At 41.8% G+C, this 13,605-nt stretch overlaps 1 pseudogene; it reads left to right on the forward strand.

The window, feature by feature from the left end:
• Positions 1 to 7,139: 7,139 nt before the first annotated feature.
• On the forward strand, positions 7,140 to 11,710 carry LOC125964608 (60S ribosomal protein L17-like; annotated as a pseudogene).
• The last annotated feature ends 1,895 nt before the right edge of the window (positions 11,711 to 13,605 follow it).

Consider the following 13,605-nt stretch of genomic DNA (forward strand, 5'->3'; position numbering starts at 1 on the left):
GATTATAATGTTAATAAACATTTTACATTGAACACAGAGAGCCAAAGTTAGAGGTAATGACTGTGCATAGCTCTTCAGGAGAGGTGTGTTTCTGCAGTCTGCCATTCATTACTTACATGGCATTGTATTTCAATAAGTCATGCATACAGAATGGCCTCAGTCCAAATTCTTGCTCATGTTGGTGATTTCTCAGGGGGATCTCCAGAATAACTGGCTGTTAGCCAGGATCTGGGATTTGGTTAAGAAATCAGGACTCCAACAAGCAACAAAATCAAAAATCAACAAGTGAGACTGCATCAAACTAAAATGCTTCTGCACGGCAAACGAAACAATCAACAAAATGAAATGACAGCCTATGGAGTGGGAGAAAATATTTGCAAACCATATACTGGATAAGGGGCTAATACCCAAAATATATGAAGAACGCATACAACTCAAAAACAAAAAACGAAACGCAACAATCTGATTAAAAAATGGACAGAAGAGTTTGGCACATGGCAAGAGCTCCGTAATTGTTGGAGATCATGGTCATTATTACCAACTCCACCTATGACAGCCTGACCCTTGTTTGTAAATGTTGGGGCTCCCCAGCACTCTGTGTTGGGTCATGTTCTTTTCTCTTTCCACCAGTCCTCCAGTGCCATGCTTTTGTATACAGACAGAGACGCAGCTCCCCGGTGTCCTCACCTTGCCTATCTCCACGTCAGCCCTCTGGTCCAAGCTGCCTGGTCTCTCCCCGATTTGCTGCAATTGTCTCCTATTGCTCATCCAGCTTCCACTCCTGAGGCACCCTGCACCTCCCCACCCTCAAATCCATTGGATACCTGGTAGCCAGAGGGTCTTTCTGAATTAGACCATCCCTTTTGGGATGGTCTTTTGGGAAGGGCTCATGGCCCTTCATTGGGGGAATCATCACACTGAGAATGAAATCCAAGCTCCTTCCGAACTCTCTGGCCTCATCCTGGGCTACTCTCCTTTTTTGTCACCATGTACTGGCCTTAGTTATACCCCTGTATCTGGTCAAGTGCATCCCCCCCTGGGCCTTTGCACTTGCTGCTCCTTCTGACTGGAACATTCCCATTGCACCCCTCCCTCCAACTTCTCTTAACTCCCACGTACTCCTCAGATCCCAGCTCTCATGGGCTTCCTTCACTTCCACTTCACAGTGGAAGATTTCTTTGACTGCCTCTGGCTTCATCTCTCTCAGTTGTAGAATCCACTCTCTTCCATCATAGCACTCATCACAATTTATGCTTAGACATTTATTTTGTCTTTCTTTTATTGGAGTATAATTGCTTTACAATGTTGTGTTAGTTTCTGCTGTACAATGAAGTGAATCAGCTCTATGTATAACTATATCCCCTCCCTCTTGGACCTCTCTCCCACCCCGCCCCCCATCCCATCCATCTAGGTTGTCACAGAGCACCAAGCTGAGCTCCCTGTGCTTTACAGATTGTTCTCATTAGCTATCTATTTTATGCATGGTAGTGTACATATGTCTATCCTAATCCCCCAATTTGTCCCACCCTCTCCTTCCCCCACCCCATCCACATGTCCATTCTCTACATCTATGTCTCTATTCCTGCCCTGCAAATAGGTTCATCTGTACCATTTTTCTACATTTCACATATATGCATTAATATACGATATTTGTTTTTCTCTTTCTGATTTACTTCACTTTGTATGACAGTCTCTATGTCCAACCGCATCTCTACAAATGATCCAAATTCTAACTTTTTATGGCTGAGTATTATTCCATTGTATATATGTACCACATCTTCTTTATCCATTCATCTGTCTTGGACATTTAGGTTGCTTCTATGTCCTGGCTATTGTAAATAGTGCTGCAATGAACATTGGGGTACATGTGTCCTTTGGAATTATGGTTTTCTCAGGGTATATGCCCAGTAGTGGGATTGCTGGGTCATATGGTAGTTCTAGTTTTAGTTTCTTAAGGAACCTCCATACTGTTCTCCATAGTGGCTGTATCAATTTACATTCCCACCAACAGTGCAAAAGGGTTCCCTATTCTCCACGCCCTCTCCAGCATTTACTGTTTGTAGATTTTTTGATGATGTCCATTCTGACCAGTGTGAGGTGATACCTCATTGTAGTTTTGATTTGCATTACTCTAATAATTAGTGATGTTGAGCATCTTTTCATGTGCCCCTTTGCCATCTGTATGTCTTCTTTGGTGAAATGTCTATTTAGGTCTCCTGCCCACTTTTTAATTGGATTGTTTGTTTTTTTGATATTGAGCTCCATGAGTTTTTATATTTTGGAGATTAATCCTTTGTCCATTGCTTTGTTTGCAAATATTTTCTCCCATTCTGAGGGTTGTCCTTTCATCTTATTTATAGTTTCCTTTGCTGTGCAAAAGCTTTTAAGTTTCATTAGGTCCCATTTGTTTATTTTTGTTTTTATTTTCATTACTCTAGGAGGTGGGTAGAAAAGGATCTTGCTGTGATTTATGTCAAAGAGTGTTCTGCATATGTTTTCCTCTAAGAGTTTTGCAGTGTCTATCTTACATTTACGTCTTTAATCCATTTTGAGTTTATTTTTATTTTATTTTACTTTATTTTTTTTGTGGTACGTGGGCCTCTCACTGCTGTGTCCTCTCCCGTTGTGGAGCACAGGCTCCGGACGTGCAGGCTCAGCGGCCATGGCTCATGGGCCCAGCCGCTCCGCAGCCTGTGGGATCTTCCCAGACTGGGGCACGAACCTGTGTCCCCTGCATCGGCAGGCGGACTCTCAACCACTGCGCCACAAGGGAAGCCCCATTTTGAGTTTATTTTTGTGTATGGTGTTAGTGTTCTAATTTCATTCTTTTACATGTAGCTGTCCAGTTTTCCCAGCACCACTTATTGAAGAGGCTGTCTTTTCTCCATTGTATATTCTTGCTTCCTTTGTCATAAATTAGGTGACCATATGTGCGTAGGTTTATCTCTGGGCTTTCTGTCCTGTACTGTTGATCTATATTTGTTTTTTGGTGCCAGTACCATACTGTCATGATTACTGTAGCTTTGTAGTATAGTTTGAAGTTGGGGAGCCTGATTCCTCCAGCTCTGTTTTTCTTTCTCAAGATTGCTTTGGCTATTTGAGGTCTTTTGTGTTTCTATACAAATTGTAAAATTTTTTGTTTTAATTCTGTGAAGAATGCCGTTGGTAATTTAATAGATTGCATTGAATCTGTTGATTGCTTTGGGTAATATAGTCATTTCCACAATATTGATTCTTCCAGTCCAAGAACATGGTGTATTTCTCCATCTGTTTATGTCATCTTTGATTTCTTTCATCAGTGTTTTATAGTTTTCTGAATACAGTTCTTTTGCATCCTTAGGTAGGTTTATTCCTAGGTTTTTTGTTCTTTTTGTTGCAGTGGTGAATGGGATTGTTTCCTTAATTTCTCTTTCTGATTTTTCATTGTTAGAGTACAGGAATGCAAGAGATTTCTGTGCATTAATTTTGAATCCCGCAACCTTACCAAATTCATTGATTAGTCCTAGTAGTTTTCTGGAGGCATCTTTAGGATTTTCTATGTATAGTATCATGTCATCTGCAAACAGTGACAGCTTTACTTCTTTTCCAATTTGTATTCCTTTTATTTCTTTTTCTTTTTCAGTTATCGTGGCAAAGACTTCCAAAACTATGTTGAATAATAGTGGTGAGAGTGGACATCCTTGTCTTGCTCCTGATCTTAGAGGGAATGCTTTCAGTTTTTCACCATTGAGAATGATGTTTGCTGTGGGTTTGTCCTGTATGGCCTTTATTATGTTGAGATAGTTTCCCTCTGTGCCCACTTTCTGGAGAGTTTTTATCACAAATGGGTGTTGAATTTTGTCAAAAGCTTTTTCTGCATCAATTGGGATGATCATATGGTCTTTATTCCTGAATTTGTTAATATGGTGTACCACATTGATTGATTTGTGTATATTGAAGAATTCTTGCATTCCTCGGATAAATCCCACTTGATCATGGCGTATAATCCTTTTAATGTGTTGTTGGATTCTGTTTGCTAGTATTTTGTTGAGAATTTTTGCGTCTATGTTCATAAGTGATATTTGTCTGTAGTTTTCCTTTTTTGTGATATCCTTGTCTGGTTTTGGTGTCAGGGTGAAAGTGGCCTCGTAGAACGAATTTCAGAGCGTTCCTCCCTCTGCAATTTTTTGGAAGAGTTCGAGAAGGATAGGTGTGAGCTCTTCTCTAAATGTTTGATAGAATTCACCTGTGAAGCCATCTAGTCCTGGACTTCTAATTGTTGGAAGATTTATAATTACAGTTTCAATTTCATTATTTGTGATAGGTCTGTTTATATTTTCTAATTCTTCCTGTTTCAGTCTTGGAAGGTTATACCTTTCCAAGAATTGGTCCATTTCTTTGAGGTTGTCCATTTTTTTGGCATATAGTTGTTTGTAGTAGTCTCTTATAATCTTTTGTATTTCTGCAGTGTCAATTCTGATTTCTCCTTTTTCATTTCTAATTTTATTGATTTGCATCCTCTCCTTTTTTTTCTTGATGAGTCTGGCTAAAGGTTTATCAATTTTGTTTATCTTTTCAAGGAAACAACTTTTAGTTTTATTGATCTTTGCTATTGTTTTCTTCATTTCTATTTCATTTATTTCTGCTCTGATCTTTATGATTTCTTTCCTTCTACTGACTGGGTTTTCTTTCTTCTTCTTTCTCTAGTTGCTTTAGATGTAAGGTTAAATAGTTTATTTGAGATTTTTCTTGTTTCTTGAGGTGAGTTTGAATTGCTATAAACTTCCCTCTTAGAAATGCTTTTGCTGTGTCCCATATGTTTTGGCTCATCGTGTTTTCGTTGTCATTTGTTTCTATGTATTACTAAATTTCCTCTTTGATTTCTTCAGTGATCTCTTGGTTATTTAGTAGTGCACTGTGTAGCCTCCATGTATTTGTGTTTTTTACAGTTTTTTTTCCTGTAATTGATTTGTAATCTCATAGCATTGTGGTCAGAGAAGATACTTGATACAATTTCAGTGTTCTTAAATTTTCCGAGGCTTGATGTGTAACCCAAGATGTTATCTATCCTGGAGAATGTTCCGCTGCACTTGAGAAGAAAGTGTATTCTGCCACTTTCGGGTAGAATGTCCTATAAACATCAATTAAATCTGTTTGGTCTATTGTGTCATTTAAAGCTTGTATTTCTTTCTTTCTTTTCTGTTTGGATGATCTGTCCATTGGTGTAAGTGGGTGTTAAAGTCCCCCACTATTATTGTGTTACTGTCAGTTTCCCCTTTTACGGCTGTTAGCATTTTCCTTATGTATTGAGGTGCCCCTATGTTGAGTGCATAAATGTTTATAATTGTTATATCTTCTTCTTGTATTGATCCCTTGATCATTATGTAGTGTCCTTCCTTGTCTCTTGTAACAGTCTTTATTTTAAAGTCTATTTTATCTGATACGAGTATTGCTACTCCAGCTTTCTTTTGATTTCCATTTTCATGGAATATCTTTTTCCATGCCTTCACTTTCAGTCTGTATGTGTCCCTAGGTCTGAAGTGGGTCTCTTGCAGACAGCATATATATATATGGGTGTTAGTTTTGTATCCATTCAGCCAGCCTGTGTCTTTTGGTTGGAGCATTTAATACATTTACATTTAAGGTAGTTATTGATATGTATGTTCCTATTACCATTTTCTTAATTGTTTTGGGTTTGTTTGTGTGGGTCTTTTTCTTCTTTTGTGTTTCCTGACTGGAGAAGTTCCTTTAGCATTTGTTGTAAAGCTGATTTGGTGGTGCTGAATTCTCTTAGATTTTGCTTGTCTGTAAAGCTTTTGATTTCTCCATGGAATCTGAATGAGATCCTTGCTGGGTAGAGTAATCTTGTTTGTAGGTTTTTCTCTTTCAGCCCTTTAAGTATATACTGCCACTCCCTTCTGGCCTGCAGAGTTTCTGCTGAAAAATCAGCCGATAACCTTATGGGGATTCCCTTGTATGTTATTTTTTGCTTTTCCCTTGCTGCTTTTAGTATTTTTTTCTTTGAATTTAATTTTCATTAGTTTGATTAATATGTGTCTTGGTGTGTTTCTCCTAGGGTTAATCCTGTATGGGACTCCCTGCGCTTCCTGGACTTTGGGGGCTATTTCCTTTCCCATGTTAGGGGAGTTTGCGACTATAGTCTCTTCGAATATTTTCTCAGACCCTTTCTTTTTCTGTACTTCCAGGACCCCTATAATTCGAATGTTGGTGCACTTGGTGTTGTCCCAGAAGTCTCTGAGATTGTCTTCAATTCTTTTCATTCTTTTTTTTTATTCTGCTCCTTGGCAGTTATTTCCACCATTCTGTCTTCCAGCTCACTCATTCGTTCTTCTGCCTCTGTTATTCTGTTGTTTATTCCTTCTAGTGCATTTTTCATTTCAGTTATTGTGTTGTTCATCTCTGTTTGTTGTTTAGTTCTTCTAGATCTTTGTTAAACATTTCTTGTATTGTCTTGATCTGTGCCACCAATCTATTTCCGAGATTATGGGTCATCTTTACTATCATTACTCTGAATTCTTTTTCAGGTAGATTGCCTATATCTTCTTCATTTATTTGGTCTTGTAGGTTTTTACCTTGCTCCTTCATCTGTGACATGTTTTTTTGTCATCTCCTTTTTTTTTTTTTTTTTTTGATGTGTGGGATTTTGTTCCTGTCTTACTGGTTGTTTGGCCTGAGGCTTCCAGCACTGGAGTTTGTAGGCTGTTGGGTAGAGCCAGGTCTTGGTGCCGAGATGAGGACCTCTGGGAGACCTCATCTGATGAATATTCCCTGGAGTGTGAGGTTCTCTTTTAGTCCAGTGGTTTGGACTCAGAGCTCCATCACAGGAGCTCAGGCCTGATCCCCGCTCATGAACCAAGATCCCACAAGCTGAGTGGGGCAGCAAGAAAAAAAAAAAGAAAGGAAAAAAAAGGAGCAGAACAATAACAGAGCAAAAAGTAAAATAAAATTAGAAAACGAACAGATATGTTAAAAAATATATAGATGAAACAACAACTGGAAGTTAAAACAGAACCACAATAGCAAAAAAGAGGCAAACAAAAAGCCAGAAAAAGGCAGGGCTTAGGCAGGGGTGGGGTTTAGGCAGGGGTGGGGTCTATGCATAGGATCCACAGGTGTGGAAAAGGCCCTGGGCGGTTGGGGGGCAGGGCTTAGGCCCAGAGGCAGCCGGAGGGGCCCAGGAGTGCCTCTGGCCTCAGAGGGTGTAGGACCAATTCTGGGACCCCAGCAGGTCCCTGGGCCCGAGGGGGTGGGGGAAATGCTAGGTGTGGTTCCCCATCCTCCATTCCTGGAGGACCCCTTCCGGTTGGCCCCTCCTCTTCCTCCGGCCCTCCCTTCTATGCCCCTAGGACCAATGCGGCCAGAGGGGCCCTTGGAGGGCAGAGGACCTAGCCTGGTAGCCCAGCCAGCTTCCTGGGGCCCAAGTGAGTGGGGGAAACACCCGCTGCGCTTCCTTTGATCCTCTGGTTCTGGAAGGTACCCCCCCATGCCCCATCTGCCTCTCCTCTTCCCCCTTCCTCCCTCCCTCCTACACCCCTGGGACCAATGCAGCTGGAGGGGGCCTCGGAGGGCAGAGGACCTGGCCCGGGAGCCCAGCAGGCTTCCTGGGGCCCGACTGGGCAGGGGAAATGCTAGCTGCACTCCCTGCTGATTGTCCAAGCCCCCTAGGGTCCCTCCAGTTGTGGGAACTCCTCCCCTCTCCCAGCCACCCCTCAGGGGTGCCATTACCGTCTGGCCTCCACTTCTCCTCCCTCACACCCCCCTTGTCCTACCCGGTCACTTGGGGGCTCCTCCTGTCTCCTTGGGCATTGAGGTCTCCCGCCAGCATTTGGTATGTGCCCTAGTTGTGGAGAGATACAAATTCCGTGTCCTCCCACTCTGCTGTCTTAACTCTGCCTGACATTTATTTTGTCTTTGTTTAACATCTGTCCCCTTCTTGATTGTCAGCTCCATGAAAGTCCTTATCATAACCATTTTCCTTACAATTGTATTCCCATCATTAGCACAGTACCTGGCACATGGTGGGTACTATGCAAATGCAGTTGGATAAATGAATGGCTTACCACCACAGTCGATTGACTGCCTGACAGAGGAGGATTGCTTTCTCCCCTCTGGGTTCTAATAAGAAACTACAAGCAGCCTGAAGTTACCTCTGAAAATGAGTCGCTATTCACTTCACCCAGAAAACCCCACAAAATCATGCAAATCAAGAGGTTCACTTTGAGAACACTCATGAAACTGCCCAGGCTATTAAGGGTATGCATATCTGAAAATCCACGAAGTACCTGAAGGGTGTCACTTTACAGAGCAATGTGTGCCATTCCGTTGTTTCAGTGGTGGACTTGGTAGGTGTGCCCAGGCCAAAAGTGGGGCTGGATGCAGGTGGCCCAAAAAGAGGGCTGAATTTGTATTGCACATGCTCAAGAATGCAGAGAGTAATGCTGAACTTAGGGGCTTAGATGTAGACTGTCTGGTCATTGAGCACATCCAGGTGAGCAAAGCCCCGAAGATGCAACCCCTACATGAGTTCTTCCTGCCACACTGAGATGATCCTTGCTGAAGAAGAGCAGATTGTTCTTAAACTAGAAGAGGAGGTTGCACAGAAGAAAAAGATATCCCAGGAGAAACTGAAGAAACAAAAACGTATGGCCCAGGAATACATGCCGCAAAAAATAAATGCAAATCGAAGTTAAAAAAAAAAAAAAGAGGGGCTTCCCTGGTGGTGCAGTGGTTAAGAATCCACCTGCCAATGCAGGGGACACGGGTTCGAGCCCTGGTCTGGGAAGATCCCACATGCCGCGGAGCAACTAAGCCCGTGTGCCACAGCTACTGAGCCTGCACTCTAGAACCTGTGAGCCACAACTACTGAAGCCCGCACACCTAGAGCCCGTGCTCCACAACAAGAGAAGCCACCACAATGAGAAGCCCGCGCACCACAACGAATAGTAGCCCCCGCTCGCCGCAACTAGAGAAAGCCCACGCACAGCAACGAAGACCCAATGCAGCCAAAAGTAAATAAATAAAATAAATTAATTAAAACAAAAAAAATTTGCTAAAAAAAAAAAACTACAGAGAGAGGATTCTGGGAGCATAGAGAGGTCTGAGAGGGCACGCTGAGGAGAAGAAGCCATAGTATAGTCAGGGAGAGCATTCTTTGACTGTGGGGGGTCCAGGTTAAGCTCAAATTAAATTCAGAGTCTGGCTGTGTCTGTTGAAGTGCTGAGTGGCTGGTGAGCCCTCTCTCAAGGCCACCTTTGCCTGAGTTGATATGAATGTGAAGGAAGAGGCTCTCAGGTAATGGACAAAGAAGGTGGAAGGCTCTCGTGGGCCACGTGAGACTGGGCATTGGGGGAGGACACTCAGCCCACTGATGCTTGAATCTCAGTGTGGCTCTGGGACAGTGAGGACAGCATGAAGGCTGGCACTCTGGGTCATCTGGAAACAGCTCCCCAGGCAAGAAAGCCCCTGCTCACACTGGCACTGGCATCAGAAAGGATGTCCAAGAGGAAGAAGCTAAGAGAAGCCCGAGAGCAGCGTCCCATTATATTGTTAGCACCCTCCTGGCTTTCCATAGTGACCATCTTAAGCTTCCTCATCTCTTCTCAAATCTTAGATTACCCTCCACCCACAGCCTCCTTCACTCTGTAGATGACTTACTTCAGTTTCTCAGTGGCGGAGATAAAAGAAACCTCAGTTTCCTTCCGCCATTCTTTTAACATGGTGGTTCTGAAAGTTTTGGTCTTAGGATTCTTTTTCACTCTTAAAAATTTTTGAGGACTCCAAAGTGTTTTTGTATGTAGGGATTATGTCTATTTACAGTTACTGTATTAGAAATTATAATTGAGACACTTGAAAATATTTATTGTTTAAAAATAATAAACCCATTATATGCTAACATAACTTATTTTATGAAAAGTATATTTTCTAAAACAAAAAAATTATTAATGAGAAGAGTGGCATTGTTTTACATTTTTGCAAACCTATTTCATGTCTGGCTCAATAGAAGACTGGAGGATTTTTTTTTTTTTGGCCACCAGGCATGTGGGATCCTAGTTCCCCAGCCAGGGATCAAATCCACGCTCCCTGCAGTGGAAGCACGGAGTCTTAACCACTGGACCACCAGGGGAGTCCCAACTGGAGGATTCTTATGGCTGCTTCTGTGTCCAATTAATATGTTGTTTTCGTTTGAAGAAATTCTGGGGACTTCCCTGGTGGCGCAGTGGGTAAGAATCTGTCTGCCAATTCAGGGGACACGGGTTCGATCCCTTGTCCAGGAAGATCCCACATGCCGCGGAACAACTAAGCCCGTGAACCACAACTATTGAGCCTGCGCTCTGGAGCCCGCGAGCCACAACTACTGAAGCCCATGTGCCTAGAGCCCGTGCTCTGCAACAAGAGAAGCAACTGCAGTGAGAAACCCGTGCAGTGCAAGGGAGAGTAGCCCCCTGCTCGCCACAACTAGAGAAAGCCAGCACGCAGCAACGAAGATCCAATGCAGCCAAAAAATAAAAATAAAATTAAACCTTTAAAAAAAAACAAAAGAGAAGTTCTGGCCTCACATGGACATGTGTTGGAAATGGTGGGTGGGGCATTTTAAAAGTCTTTTAAGAAACTTATCCATATTCTTCTTTGATATTATATCAAAACTTGGTAAGTGGTAGTTTCTTAAAGTCTAGTTGCAACGTGGAATCTGAATCCATATGAATGAACTTTTTGTTCTCTTTTACATTAAAATCCCAGTCTTGCACTTTGAATGGATCTTTTCCCCATGCAGTGATTTTGTAACATCGTGCACTGGTCACTTGGAAAATAGATTCACAGGGGCAAATCACCCATATGTTGACACACTTCATTATACAATATATTTAAAAAATCATCTTTGTAATATCACCATCGATCTCATCAGAAAAGACTTTAAGTCTTGGGAAACCGTCAAGCTCCCAGGGGATCCCAGGGTTCTGTGGACCTCACTTTGAGAACTACTGTTTTAAGAGTTGTTTGTTAACTGCTGACTGAGGTGACTGAGGCAATTAGCTTCTGTTCTGATTACCTTTTTCTAACCAAGGTGAGTTAAAGCATATAAGGTTTGTAATTTCGTTTCCACATTTACTTTTTTAAAGGTCCGTCTTCACGCTACTCTTGTCTCCATGACTGTGGGAGCCATGTCTGTATCCTTAGCATCTTGTGCTGTGCCTGGTGTATAGCAGGTGCTCAAAATACACCTGCTGAAGGAAGGACTGGGAGGGAAGAAGGGAGGAATGAAGAAAGGAAGGGGGGATGGGAGAGAGGGAAGAAGAAACTTACCTCTGATACTTCATTGGCAGGGACTGGCTTGGATTTCAAGTAAAGCATGACTCCTAGTGGAACCGGTTTGTTGGATAAGCTGGACTGAGAAAGTCACAAGCAGAAAGCACCATTCTCACCTTGACCTCCCTCAGGTGCATTCTGTCAGCTTGTTTTTGTCTGCCCCTGTATGAAATTCTGAGCATATCGCATAGCATTTCTGTTCCTCATTGGAATCAACATTTCTTGAGTCAGAAGTACATAATATTTTTTAAAATATTTATTTATTTAGCTGCGCCAGGTCTTAGTTGCGGCACTAAGTTGTGGGATCTTTTAGCTGAGGCGTATGGGCTCCTTTAGTTGCGGCGTGCGGAATCTTTTTCCCTGACCAGGGATGGAGCATGGGCCCCCTGCATTGGGAGTGCAGAGTCTTAACCACTGGACCACCAGGGAAGTCCCTGAAGTACAGAATATTAATGATCATTTATGGGTGGAAAAAATTAGATGAAAGTTGAAGATTTTCCCAAGGTCACAGAGCAAGTATAATTACCATCTAAATTTAACTCAGCTCTTATACTTGAGTGTGGGGTGATGTATCAGGTGGAGTGAACAGATTTTCACTCTTTAAATTCACAGGACAATCACTTTATTTTATACATTCTTACTTGGTTTTGTTTCTTGGTTTATCTCTGGCTTTTATCATATGACATTAAAACCAGATATCTGAACCAAACTTACCATGTTTTAACCTCATGCAAAACTTCAACACAGCATGGAACGGGAACCACCCATGAGTGTGGCCTTCAGGTTGGAGTGAAAAAAAAGTAAAGCAACCAAGACTGAATAAAAGTGAATGAACCATGAATCATCTGCAAAGACTGCTTGGCCTCAGATGAACTAGAAAAGTGTTGACTCACTAACCTATATTCTTCTCTGCTTCTACCGTTAGCCTGCTTTAGTCACACAGTATGTTAAATGACTTGGATCTTCAATATAAAGCACTTCGCTGAAAAATTTTTGCTTCTTTAGTTGTGTGTGGGAGATACATTGCCATAAGCATGTAAGAACAAGGGGGTAGATGTTGAGAGAGAGGCAGAAGGAAAAAAAAATTCCTGTCTCATAATCACGTGGTTCTGATTATGTATTCAAGGAAAGCAGTTGAAAGTTTTGGCAGTCTTACTCAGGAAAAAGGAAACCTAAGAAAAATGATCATACAAGTGAAAGGCTTCTTTGTTCAGATGCTGAATGTTTACTGACATCCAAGCCAGGTGATTGAATTTCTTCTTACCCTCACTGGTTGGACGGAAATAGCTCCCCTCTCTCCTGAATGGCAGGAATGGAATGTGACAGATTCCAAATGAAACCACCAGCTTCCTTCAGTTTGAGATTGGGAAGCATACTGAGCAAAACTGGGAAAGGATATAAGCTTATCTTTTTTGCCTTTACTTTTAAAAAATGTGGTAAATTGCACATAACATTAAATTTACCATCTTGATCCTTTCTCCGTTAAGTACACATTGTTGTATATACTCACACAACAATGTAAGTGTACCTAATACTCAAGAACTTTTCGTCTTGCAAAACTGAAATTCTGTACCCATTAAAGAACAACTCCCCACTCCCCCTGGTAGCCATCATTCTACTTTCTGTCATACCTCATATAAGTGAAATCATACAGTATTCGACTTTTGTGACAAGTTTATTTCACTTAGCATAATGTCTTCAAGGTTCATCCATGTTGTAGCATGTGTTAGAACTTACTTTTTAGGACTGCATAACATTCTAATGTATGTATGTACCACATTTTGTTTATCCATTTATTGATGGACATTTGGGTTGCTTCTACCTCTTGTCTATTGTGAATAGTGCTGCTATGAACATGGGTCTGCAAATATCTCTTCAAAACCCAACTTTCAGTTCTTTTGGATATATACCCCAAAGTGAAATTACTGGATCATATGGTAGTTCTATTTTTAACTTTTTTAGGAACCTCCATAATGTTTTCCATAGCAGTTGCACCGTCTTACAATCTCACCAACAGTGTACAAGTGTTCCCTTTTCTCCTCATCCTTGCCAACACTTGTTTTTTCCTCCCTCCTTCTTTCTCCATTCCTTCCTTCCTCCCTCCCTCCCTCCCTCCCTTCCTTCCTTCCTTCCTGCTATCGTAATCAGTCTGAGGCAAAATCTCATTGTGGTTTTCATTTGCATTGCTTGAGTGGTTAGTGATTTTAATCATATTTTTGTATGCCTGTTGACCATTGTCTTTGGAGTAATGTCTATTCAGCCTTTTTTGCAATCTTTCTCCATCTTAGTGGACTTGTCCAT

This window comes from Orcinus orca, chromosome 6, assembly GCF_937001465.1.
Source record: "Orcinus orca chromosome 6, mOrcOrc1.1, whole genome shotgun sequence".
Classification (NCBI taxonomy): Eukaryota; Metazoa; Chordata; class Mammalia; order Artiodactyla; family Delphinidae; genus Orcinus; species Orcinus orca.